General features: G+C 34.2%; 1 long non-coding RNA gene across 1 annotated transcript in view; it reads right to left on the bottom strand.

Annotated features, from left to right (window-relative positions):
• Nucleotides 1-4,019: 4,019 nt before the first annotated feature.
• The window catches only part of LOC140696819 (uncharacterized), a 57,520-nt gene continuing 47,581 nt past the window's right edge, over nucleotides 4,020-13,958 (bottom strand). The window contains exon 4 of the long non-coding RNA XR_012073360.1: nucleotides 4,020-4,357. This is a non-coding gene — a long non-coding RNA (uncharacterized lncRNA). The remainder of the gene's footprint in view (nucleotides 4,358-13,958) is intronic.

Genomic DNA, 13,958 nt, shown 5'->3' with positions numbered 1-13,958 from the left:
TCCACACTTTTGTGAGTTTTGCCTTCAAGGGCTCAACTAGTTTTTCACAGTGAATGTTGGAAAGAAGACCCCTTGTGCTTCTGTCAGAGGGAGAAAAGGAACCACTGTGACATTCACCAGAGCATTTGTACCTCTTAAGATCTGCCTCCAGGAGAAACTATATTTAATCAGAGCCCAACATGCTGAGATTTTATCAGAGCCTAACTGATCTGAAAGAGGGAAATACCCAACTCTAGCTCCCTCTAGCCGACCTATCCCACATAAGGGTCATGGGTGGTGGTGGTGGTGTCTGTAGTGGTGTAAGAGATGGCTTAGAAACACTTGTAAAGTTTACAGGGCACAGACACAGTAAAAGACTGACACCTAATCACAGGACTACAGACTGTTAGTCCTCCACCCATATCTTAACCACCACATGACTAAAGGCCTACAGCAATTCCTTTTAACCAGTGCATCATGTCCAGCTTAAAGAAAAAACTACAAGGCATATTAAAAGGCAAAAACCACAGTTTGAAGAGACAAAGTAAGCATTAGAACCAGAGTCAGATATGGCAGGAATGTTGGAATTAACAGACTGGGAACTTAAAACAACTGTGATTAATATGCAAAGGGCTGTAATGGATAAAGTAAACAGCATGCAGGAACAGATGGGCAATGTAAGCTGAGATGGAAATTCTAAGAAAAAGATCAAAAAGAAATGCTAGTGATCAAAAATACTGTAGCAGAAATAAAGAATACCTTTACTACGCTTATTAACAGGCAGAACATAGCTGAGCAAAGAATTGCTGAGCTTAAGGAATTCTAAATAGAAAATGCAAAAACTGGAAAACAAACAAAAGACAAAAATTGAAAAAACCCACAAATACACAAAAACCCAAGAACTATGAGACAGCTACAAAAGGTCTAACTCATATGCAATGGCAATACCAAAATGAAAAGAAATATTAGAAACAATAATGACAGAATTTCCCCAAGTTACTGTCAGACTGCTATAGACAATGTGTTGCCCTCTAAATAATATATTGAAACTTAATCCCCAATGTCATGCTATTTGGAGATAGGGCCTTTGGGAGGTATTTAGATCATTAGGTCAGGGCCCTCATAAATAAGATTAGTACCCTTATAGAAGAGACACCAGAGAGCTCCCTTGTACTTTCCACCATGTGAGCACACAGTGAAAAGATGACTATGAATCAGGAAGTGGATCCCCACCAGACGCTGCATCTGCCAGTGTCTTGGTCTTGGATTTTCCAGCCTCCAGAACTGTGAGAGAGAAACTTCTGTTCTTTATAATACACCCAATTTATGGTGCTCTTTTATAGCAGCCTGAACAGACTAAGATGCCAAACCACAGGATCAAGAAACTCAGAGAACACCAATAGGGTAAATGCCTCCCCCAAAACACCAAGGCCTACCACTTTCAAACTACAGAGAGCTGAAGATAAAAAATCCTGAAAGTAGCCAGAGGGAAAACACATCTTACCTATAGAGGAGTAAAGATAATTACATCTGTCTTCTCAGAAACCATGAAAGCAAGAGAGTTGTGTGAATTTAAAATGTTGAGAGGAGAAAACCCACCAATTTAAAATTCTGTACCTTGTGAAATCCTCCAAAAGTAAACTATAAAGGCTTTCTCAGACAATCAAAATTGAGGGAATTTTTTGTCATTACGTCTGCCTTGTAAGAAAATGTTTTAAGCTCTTGCAAGAGAAGGGAAAAAATACAGATTAGAAACTCAGATCTACATTTTAAAAAAAAGGAAGAGCATCAAGAAGGATTAAGTGAAGGTAAAATTAAAAATTTTTTCTTATTAACTGACTTAACAGACAACAGTTTGCTCAAAATAATAACAGCAACAGTGCTATTTGATTAACAATGCATTTGATTATGTTTTTTATGTATATGTATATTTACAAATGCTTATATATAGATGAAATGAATGACAGCAATGATACACGGGATGTGAGCGAAGAATTAGAATTACTTTGTTATTAAAAAGTACTACTGGTGAAGCAGTGTAGAATTGTTTGAAAGCGGACTTGGATTGACTGTTAATGAATAATGCAATCTCTAGGACAACCAGTAAAAAAAATGTTTTTAAATAGAAATATAACTGATATGCTAAGAAAGGAGAGAAAATGGAAATACAGAATGTTCAGTTAAAACCACAAAAAGCAGAATCACAATGGAAGATAAAAATAGGAACAAAGAACAAGTGTAATAAAAAAAATAGGAACAAATATGGTAGATATTAATCCAACTAAATCCTTAATCACTTTGAATGTCAATGGTATAAATATACAAATTAAAAGACAGATTGTCAAAGTGGATCAAAAAACAACCCAATTATTTGTTGTCTACAATAAACCCACCTTAAAGATAAAGACACTTATAAATTAAAAGTAAATGGATGAAGAAAGATATTCCATGTTAATACTAATGACAAGAAAGCAGGAGTACACTATTAAGTTCAGACAGCAGATTTCAGAGCAAGGAAAATCATCAGGGATAAAAAGAGGCATTGCATGATAAAGGGATCAATTCTTTAAGAAGATATAAGAATCATTATGCACCTAACAACAGAAGCATCAAAATATGTGCAGCACAGAGAAAAAAATGTGACAATGAATATATATATGTTCATGTATAACTGAAAAATTATTCTCTACACTGGAATTTGGCACAACATTGTAAAATGATTATAAATCAATAAAAAAATGTTAAAAAAAAATATGTGTAGCAAAACCTGATAGAATTGCAAAAAGAAATAAATGAATCTACTAGTTTGGACAGAGACCTTAACTCCCCTCTATCAGAAACAAACAGCTCCAGCAGGCAGAAAATCGGTAAGGGCATAGCTGAATTGAACACCATCAACTGGATATAATGAGTGTCTATAGATTGCATCATTATCACCAACAGCAGAATACACATTTTTCACAAGTTCACATGAAATATTCACCTAGATAACATTCTGGGCCATAAAGTAAAAACTAAATTAAAAAAATAGAAAATAGAAACCATACAATACTTGCTTTCAGATCACAATGGAATTAAACTAGAAGTCAGTAATGGAAAGGCAGCTGGAAAAATCCCCAAATGAAGACTAAACACACTTCTAAATAACACACAAGACATTGAGAAAAATCTCGAGAAATTTTTAAATATTTTGAATTAAAATTGTGGGATGGAAGTGTGCTTGCTTAGAGGGAAATTTATAGCATTGAATGCTAATATTAGAAAAGATGAAGGTCTAAAATCTTCAAAATTAGGAAATTAGGAAAAGGAGGACAAATTAAATCCAAAGTAAGCAGGAAAAAAATAATAAAAATTAGATTAGAAACCAATAAAATTAAAAACAGGAAATAGAGAAAATCAATAAACACAAAAGCTGATTCTTTGAAAAGATCAGTATTATTGCTAAACCTCTAGCAAGGCTAACTAAAAAAAGAGAAAGGACATAAATTACTAATATCATAAATAAAAGAAGAAACATCATCTCAGATCCCATGGGCATTAAAAAGGATAATCAAGGAATACTATGAACAACTCTACACCCACATTTGATAACCTGGATGAAATGGATCAATTCCTTGAAAGACACAATCTGCTAAAACTTACATAAGAAATAGACAATTTGAATAGGACTGTATCTATTAAAGAAACTGAATCACTAATGAATAACATTCCAAAACTCACCAGACCTAGATGTGTTCACTGGTGGATATGTAAGAAATATAAGAAATAATAATGTAAGAGATAATAATAATAATACAAGAAATAATAATATAAGCATAATATTTAGAAACAAAGATAGATTCTAGAAATACTAGAAGAAAAGGTGGAATGGGTGTTGGTGGTTGTCTCTGAGGAAAAGAACTGAGACAGGAAGAGAGGAGAGATTTGTTTTTTATTTATAACTTTTTAAGTTTCATGTGATTTTTAAATTATTTTGACAAAAATACCTTTTGTAAAAAATTATAAACAAATTTATTCTTTTCCACTCTTACTTACTTATTAATGGGAATTCCACACATTCCAGCTGAAAGAACTGATTTCACTGAATGATACAGAAATTTATTATGCTTGGATTGAAGTAAAAAGAAAAAAGAAATGCACAAAAAAGTGTGTGTGTGTGGTTGTGTGCTAATGTAGACAAGTTTCTCATAACTTTTTATGATTATATTTTTCCTTAACCTTCAAAGAGATTAGTTAATTCTTCTGAATTTCATGCGGTCTGGGAACTTTGAAAACAGGCTCTTCTGTTTGATGTCCTTCTTGTTTCTGTTTAGAACTTTTGGCTCAGCTGTGTGGCATTTCAGGAAATTTAACCATCCTACTAGTGATCAAAACTGACCTGTTGGGAAATCAAGAAACGGACAGAGCCGGGGGGCTTGTTATAGCTCAAAAGAACAATGAAAAAGAAAATGAAACTCTACTTAGAATAAGCAAAGGTTATGAGAAAATAAAACTTATTCTGGAGAATCCGGCTGTGTTTATGAGCTGTGGTCTTGGAGTGATTGCAGGGATTGGCTTGTCTTTCAGGAGTTACTTGAACCAAAAGTATGGAATTATATATTAAACTAGAGAATACAATTGTTACTTTGTATACAGAGTCTTTTCATGAGCAATGTGTTTCTGTTGTTTTAATGGTGTGATAAAATGAAACAAAAATTAGTATCTGTTAAACTCATTCATTCAATAAACAGTTATTGCGTTAAATGTTTCACTAAGCACTGAGAGTAAGGGTAAGAGGTAGGGCAAGTGGATGGATATAAAGAGAAATGGCATATGCACATCTCTGACTTTCACCAAGGAAATAAGACAGGTACTGAAATAAATACAGCACATATAGGAAACAATAAAAGAGGCACAGATAAAGCCAAAAGAAGCAGCCATCATTTTGAATTGGAGGAATCAGGGCTGGCGTGAGGAAGGAGATGCCATTTGAGCCTGTGCCTTGGAGGTAGGGCATGTGAGCTGAACCTTATAAAAAGGAGTCACATAGGGAAGGAATTACAGATGTTACTGACCCTTACTAAGGGATTGTTAATATTCACAGAGTTAATGGTCCAGCCTGGATCTGAGCACTGGAATCAGTTTTCCTGAGACACTCACCGCCATCCAGCAGAAAGCAGGAGGGTGTCCAGAGAGTGGCTCTCTATCCAGAAACTGCTGACACGAGGCACCAGGAGGCCCGCTGACTCAGGGCAATGGGAGCGCCAAACCCTCGTCACCCCTCAATACACAAGTCTTTACTACAGCTGTTGGAACAGGTCCAGGCTTGCAAATTGCCTTTCATGCCACTTGCCAAGAGTGAGTGTTCACTGATTTTTTTCCCCTGGGCAAAGGAATAAATGACAGTGATTTGTGTGGCTTTCTCTCCCAAGGGAAGAGTAGTTGGTTCAAAATAAAGAGTCTGGTAAACTTTATGCATTTCTGACAGGCCCAAGGCTAGGTGTTACATAAATATAATTATGTTTGTGGGTTTGCCTATTTATTATCGCATCATTTAAAAACAGCTAGATGGATGAAATGATTATGTCAAGTTTAAAAGCAGTGAAAACAGTAACATATTTGTTAAGATACAGAGTTAAACGATACATACGTGTGTTTGTGAATGAAGTAAAATGATAAAAAAAAAAAAAGCATGAGGATAATAAACACAATGTTCAAGATAGTGGTTAACTCTGTAAGGGAGGGAAGGATACACAAGGAACTTCTGGCTGCATTTGTATTGTCTTGTTTTATAATCTGAATGATAACCATAAGGGCATTTCCTATATTATTCTCTATACTTGTTCATGTGCCTGAAATACTTAATAGTATTACTTTGGCTCAAAAGTCTCTATTTTGTCTTTTAATAAGTTTTACTGAGGTATAATTTACATACAATACAATTTACCAATTTTTAGTACACAAATCATGACTTAGAACATTTCCATTACCTCTCAAAATTAAAAATATAAAATCAGCTTAGAGGCAAGGATTTATGTTTACTCTTATATTGTAAAGATTTATGACAAAAATTGATATTCAACCAGTACCCTCACTGTAAACAACTACAAAACTGAACAAAATACATGAAATAACTGTTTTCAGATGTTGCTTAAGAGAGAAGGAAAAAAAAAAAAAAGGTGAGCCCCATATGGCCTGCTTTTATACCTGGAGGTAATTTCTGGACTGTGGTGTAAGGAAGGGTAGCCTAGACAGAGCACAGCAGTTTCTCTGACAACAAGACAGAAATGAGAGCTCAGGGCTACTTAGTTATCTGGAATTTGTGGGGGAAAGGACCAGAGGCAAAGGAGTGATGCCAAAACTGTTCCAGAAATCTGTATAGGAATACTCTTGAGCTTTTGGCCAAATACTTAACTGTGCATGCACAGGACAAGACTCCGAGAGGACAGGCAAACAGCTGGAGAAAGAACAGCTTCAGGTAGCTGTGAGCTAAATAATTACTGAACTCATACAGAACTAGGAGATTTTCAAATTTAAACCAATCAGAGTGAAAATATTTTATAGAAAATGATGCCTTAATAGATCCCATCTTAGAAGAAGGACTAATCTAGCCCCAGAGTGAAGGTTCCTATACGCCCACCCTAATAAAGCTTAAAAACAAGTCTCAAAATGGTTAAGCTAATTCTCAAGCAAATTAACTCCCTGACCAAAAAAAAAAAAATCCCAAACTATTATGGAAGTTTAAAAAAACACATCTGGGCATTCAACAATGTAGCATGCATAATATCCAGTATATAATTCCTAGATGTGTGAAGAAGCAGGAAAAGTATGATCTGTAACCCAAAGAAAAATTAGTCAATAGGTATACCCCAAAATGATGGAAATGATGTTATTATCAACAAGAACTTTAAAACAGTATTATAAACTGTTTTATTATATTTACTAAACTATTACAACAGTTCAACTATTTTAAGGAACAGATTAACACAACAAAGTAACAATTAGAAAATCTCAATAGAAAATGGAAAGTGCAGAAAACAACTGAATAAAAATTCTGGAACTAAAAAATAAAATATATGAATTGAAAATTTCAGTGGATAAGTTAAACAGCAGTCAGAGACACAGAGAAGAAAGAACAATGCACTTGAAGATATGGCAATAGACACTATCCAAACTGAAGCACACAGAGGAAAAAAGACTATAAAATTGTTAACAAAGTCTTAGTGATCTATTGGAGAATATCAGGCCATCTACTACCTGTGAAATTCATGTACCAGAAGGAAAGATAGGAGAGAGAGAGGCAGAAAAACATCTGAATAATGGTTGCAATAGGGCACATGAATAATGGTCAATTTTTTTTCAAATTTTCCAAGATATTAACTCACAGACCCAAGAAGCTCAAAGAACTCCAAGAAGGTTAAAAAAAGAAAACACACTGAAGAGTATCATTATCAAATTTCTTAAAACCAATGAAAAAAAATCTTAAAAGCAGCCAGAGGGGAAAAACATATATACATAGAGGAATAATGATAAATATACCTCCTTGCTTCTTTTCAGAAATAATGCAAGCCAGAACACAATGTAACAATCACTTAAAGTGCTGTGAAAAAAAATTTACTCTGTCAAACCAGAATCTTTATCAAGCAAAAATACCTTTCAAAAGTGAAGGTGAAATACAGGCATTTCCAATAAAGCTCAGAGAATTCATTGCCAGTAGGCATGCTCTTTAAGAAAATTTTAATAGAGTCCAGGCTGAAAGAAAATGCCAGGTGGATGCATGAGTAAATGACAGAATAAAAAATAAAGAGTACTAGAAATGGTAAATATGGAAGTAAATGTAAAAGGCGATTATCTTAATTTATTAATTTCTTTAAAAGATCGTTATTTGAAAAAGCAAAATAACGTCTTGCAGGGTGTATGATGCATGTAGAAGTAAAATGTAAACAACAGTGCGAAGGATGGAGGGGAATGAAAATATATTATTATAAATTTCTTAAATTATATGTGAATTTGGTGGACAGTATGTTTCCAGAAACTTGTCCATCTCCTCTAGGTTATCCAGTTTGGTTCCATATAGTTTTTCATAATATTCTCGTATGATATTTTGTATTTCTATTTTGTTTGTTGTAATTTCTCCATTTTCCTTTCTTATTTTGCTAATCTGTGCTCTCTCTTTTTTCTTCTTTGTGAGTTTGGCCAGAGGTTTGTCGATTTTATTAACTTTTTCAAAAAACCAGCTTTTGGTTTGGTTGATTTTTTTCTATGGTCTTGTTAATCTCTATTGTATTTAATTCCTCTCTGATCTTTATTATTTCCTTCCTTCTGCTGCTTTTTGGGGCTTTTTGTTCTTCTTTTTCTAATTGATTCAGGTGGTGGGTTAACTTGTTTATTTGAGATTGTTCTTCTTTTTTGAGGAAGGCCTGTATCGCTATAAACTTCCCTCTTAGCACTGCCTTTGCTGTGTCCCATAGGTTTTGAGTGGTTGTGCTTTCATTATCATTTGTCTCAAGGTATATTTTAATTTCAGCTTTGATTTCCTCATTGATCCATTGTTTTTTCAATATATATCACATCAACAAGAGAAAGGACAAAAACCACATGATCATCTCAATCGATGCAGAAAAAGCATTTGATAAAATTCAACACCCATTTATGATAAAAACTCTCGCCAAAGTGGGTATAGAGGGAACATATCTCAACATAATAAAAGCTATATATGACAAACCTACAGCCAGCATAGTTCTCAATGGTGAAAAACTCAAAAGCTTCCCACTAAAATCTGGGACAAGACAAGGATGCCCACTATCACCACTCCTATTCAATATAGTCCTGGCAGTCCTAGCCACAGCAATCAGGCATGAGAAAGAAATAAAAAGGATCCAAATTGGAAAAGAAGAGGTAAAAGTGTCATTATATGCTGACGACATGTTACTATATATAGAAAACCCTAAAAGGTCCACACAAAAGCTACTAGAGCTGATCGAAGAATTCAGCAAGGTAGCAGGTTACAAAATTAATGTTCAAAAATCAGTTGCCTTTCTTTACACTAACGATAAATCAACAGAAAAAGAAAGTAAAGAAACAATCCCCTTTAAAATAGCACCCAAAGTAATAAAATATCTGGGAATAAATCTAACCAAGGAGGCGAAAGAATTATACACAGAAAACTATAAACCATTGATGAAGGAAATTAAAGAAGACTTTAAAAAATGGAAAGATATTCCATGCTCTTGGATTGGAAGAATCAATATTGTTAAAATGGTCACACTGCCCAAAGCAATCTACAGATTTAATGCAATCCCTATCCAATTACCCAGGACATATTTCACAGAACTAGAACAAATCATAATAAAACTTATATGGAACCATCAAAGACCTAGAATTGCTACAGCATTACTGAAGAGAAAGAAAGAGGCTGGAGGAATCACTCTCCCAGACTTCAGACAATACTATAGAGCTACAGTCATCAAGACAGCATGGTATTGGTACCAAAACAGACATATAGACCAATGGAACAGAATAGAGAGCCCAGAAATGAACCCACAAACTTTTGGTCAACTCATCTTCGACAAAGGAGGCAAGAATATACAATGGAATAAAGACAGTCTCTTCAGCAAATGGTGTTGGGAAAACTGGACAGCAGCATGTAAAACAATGAAGCTAGAACACACCCTTACACCATATACAAAAATCAACTCAAAATGGATTAAAGACTTAAACATAAGACAAGATACAATAAACCTCCTAGAGGAAAACATAGGCAAAACATTATCTGACATACATTTCAAAAATTTTCTCCTAGAAGAAATAAAAGCAAGAATAAACAAATGGGACCTAATGAAACTTACAAGCTTCTGCAGAGCAAAGGAAACCAGAAATAAAACAAGAAGAAAACCTACGGAATGGGAGAAAATTTTTGCAAGTGAAACCGACAAAGGCTTGATCTCCAAAATATATAAGCAGCTCATACAACTCAATAAGAAAAAAATAAACAACCCAATCCAAAAATGGGCAGAAGACCTAAACAAGCAATTCTCCAAGGAAGACATACAAATGATCAAAAAGCACATGAAAAAATGTTCAATATCACTAATTATCAGAGAAATGCAAATCAAAACTACAGTGAGGTATCACCTCACACTAGTCAGAATGGCCGTCATTCAAAAATCCAAAAATGACAAATGCTGGAGAGGCTGTGGAGAAAGGGGAACCCTCCTACACTGCTGGTGGGAATGCAGTTTGGTGCAGCCACTATGGAAAACAGTGTAGAGATTCCTCAAAAGACTAGGAATAAACTTACCATATGACCCAGGAATCCCACTCCTGGGCTTGTACCCAGAAGGAAATCTACTTCAGGATGACACCTGCACCCCAATGTTCATAGCAGCACTATTTACAATAGCCAAAACATGGAAACAACCTAAATGTCCATCAACAGGTGACTGGATAAAGAAGATGTGGTATATTTATACAATGGAATACTACTCAGCCATAAAAACCGACAACATAATGCCATTTGCAGCAACATGGATGCTCCTAGAGAATGTCATTCTAAGTGAAGTAAGCCAGAAAGAGAAAGAAAAATACCATATGAGATCGCTCATATGTGGAATCTAAAAAACAAAAACAAAGCATAAATACAGGACAGAAATAGACTCATGGACAGAGAATACAGACTTGTGGTTACTGGGTGGGGGTAGAGGGTGGGAAGGGATAGACTGGGATTTCAAAATTGTAGAATAGATAAACAAGATTACACTGTATAGCACAGGGAAATATACACAAAATGTTATGATAAATCACAGAGAAAAAAATGTGACAGTGAGTGTGTATATGTCCATGAATGACTGAAAAATTTTGCTGAACACTGGAATTTGACACAACACTGTAAAATGATTATGAATCAATAAAAAATGTAAATAAATAAATAAATAAATAAATAAGTGACCCAGAGAGATTAAAAGTATAAGAACAAAAAAAATACACCATGCAAACACTAATCACATGGAAATTTATGCAAATACCAATAATTATGCAAACATATTCTTATGAAAGCTAGGGGGTTGTGCTTAATATCAAACAACTGACTTCCAGACGGGGAGATTACCAGACATAAAAAGGGAAATTTTATAATGATAAAAGGATCACTCCATCAAGAAGACATAATCAGAATGTGTGTGTAGTTAACAACAGCCATTCAACTTACACCAAAAACTGGTAAAACCAAAAGAAAAAATGTAAGTTCATAATTATATTTGAGTATCTTAACACTCCTCTCTTATTTAACTAATAGAACAAATACACAGGAAATCAGTGAGACTAAAATTTAAATAATGCTACCAACTCAATCTTTTGACATTTATAGAATACTACACTGAACAATTGCAGAACCCATTCTTCCCATGTGCACATGAAATATTCATCACAAATGAGCTATAGTCTAAGGCACAATAAATTTTTAAAGTTAAAATGATATAGACTATGTTCTCTGACTGCAATTTAACTAAAATGGAATTAAATTACAAAAAGATATCTAGAATATCTCCAAGTATTTAGACATTAAACAACATGCTTACTTAACAATGAATCAAAGAAAAAATTACAAGAAAAAATACAAAATCTCAAACTGAATGATAATAAAGGTACATCATATCAAAATTTGTGGGATTCAGCTAAAGCAGTGATGAGGGGGAAGTTTAAAAATTAAGTAATTTTTACTAAAGAACAAATTACTTAAAATCAGTAATTTAAGCTTCCATGGTAAGAAGTTAGAAAAAATGAGCAAACTAAATCCAAAATAAGTAGAAGAAAAAAAAAAGAGCTAAAACAAATGAAACAAAAATTCGAAAAATTTTTTGGTAGGTTCCAGCCAATGAAATGAGAGGGAAAAAAGAAATGAAAAAAAAAAATATATATATATATATTAAGAAAAAAATAAAACTGTCTTTATGGACAGATTACATGATTTTACTAGTAAAAAATCTTAAGGAATCTTCAAAAACCTATCTTATTTAACATGTAAACTTAGCAAGTTTTAGGAAACAAGGGCAGTATGTGAAAATCAATTGTATTTCTATACAGTAGCAATGAAAAAACAGAAAATTAAATTTCAAAAATACCACTTACAATAGCATCCAAGCCTTAAAACATATTTATGAATAAGCTTTACAAAATATGTGCAAGACATTTACACTAATATCTACAAACCATTGCTTAGAGAAGTCAAAGAGGGCCTTAAATAAATGCAAAAATATGCCATGTTCATGGATTGGAAGAATAAAGGTTGCTAAGATGTCAATTCTCCATTAGAAAGGGTTTTTTTTTTAAATAGAAATTAAAAACTTGATCCTAAAATTGATATGGAAATACAAAGAACCTAGAATAGTCAATATAATCTTGATAAAGAAGAACAAAGTTGGACAGTCTGAAGGCTCTGAAAAGTGAATGACAGCAGATATCATTCCCATTCCTTGCAGAAGGAAACCAGGACTCAAAAGTATTACGAATCTAGCAATAAGTTTCCTGGTTTTTCTCTCCCATATCTACCAGCCTGAACTCAAAGGGAGCCCAAATCCCAGATCGGTGCACCAGATATAGACAAAGTGCTCCAAGAGAATCCTTCTCTTTCAGGTTCAAGGAATGGAATTAGAACCTCTACAGGTCAGAGAGAGTGAAGGAAACATCCTTTTTCTTTTCTTTCCCTTCTGTCAAAGCCCTCAGGCAAGCAAGGCAAGTCTGGAGTTGCAATCCTGTGGTGGTGGTAGTGAGGCAGTGGACACCTACAATCTGAGATAAGGGAATATCTCTCTCTGTTTAGAGGAACTATGGTCTGAAGAGAGAGAGCATGCAGAAATTCCTGTTGCTTTTTCCTATATATATCATCCCATTCCTTAGCCCCAGAGGTAAACCCAGCCAAGGGAAGTGCATAGCAGAACAAGGAGAACAAAGCATCAACTTTATAGCCAGGGTACAGAAAGAGGGGTCTCTGAGAGCTGGAGAATATAGAGATTGTAGAGAGGAAAGAGTTCAACAAAAGTTCTGCATGAACTCCTTGGCTTACACCCAAGTTGTGGATCCATCGATCTGACCTTAAATAGAATAGCAATGCTACGAGAAGTGAATCATGAGGCTGACCACTGCTTAGGAACACGACTAGTCCCCAGGTGGTGCATATAAGGGATTGATCCAAATAGCACTGCAAAAACTTAAAAGATAAACTTACATTGAAACACAGAAGGTGGGTTGAAACTTGTAACCTGAGCTAAACAGGTTGACTGTCTGCTAAATAAAATAAAATAAAATAAAATAAAATAATATAAATTAAAATATAAAAATTCTCCATAGGATTTAAACAAAATACAGTTTCAAAACACAATATTCAAAATGTCTAGGATACAATCCAAGATTATTCAAAATAGAAAAACAAGAAAAATCTCAACAATTATCTGGGAAAAGACAACTAATGGAAGCCAACTCTGAGATGATTTAGATATTATAGGGATCAAACGATTTTAAGCAACTATTATAACCATGCTCCAAGAAGTAAGATGAACATTATTAAAATAAACGGAAAAAGGGAAAGTTGCAGTAGAGAAATAGAGGCTATAAAATGAACCAAATGGAAATTTTAGAACTGAAAAATACAATAACCAAAAATTTTTTTAAAAATCATATAGTTAGTTGAGTTCAATCATAAAATGGAGATGACAGAGAAAGAGTCCATGAACTTGAAGATTGATCAATAAAAATTATGCAATCTGAACAACAGAGAAACAAAACATTGGGGATGTGTTTGTAAATGAATAGAGGCTTAGGAAACCTGTGGGACAATACAAAAACATCTAACATTTGCGTCACTGGAATCTCAGGGGAGAAGTGAGTGTGTTGCAAAAGTAAATTTGAGGAAACAGTGGCTGAAAACTTCACAAATTTGGTGAAAAGCATAAATGTACAGATTCAAGAAACTCTGTCAACTCCAAAGGGTAAACTCAAAGACATAC

The sequence above is a fragment of the Vicugna pacos genome, chromosome 1 (genome assembly GCF_048564905.1).
Source record: "Vicugna pacos chromosome 1, VicPac4, whole genome shotgun sequence".
Lineage (NCBI taxonomy): Eukaryota > Metazoa > Chordata > Mammalia > Artiodactyla > Camelidae > Vicugna > Vicugna pacos.
This window is presented reverse-complemented; position numbering and strand designations above follow the sequence as displayed.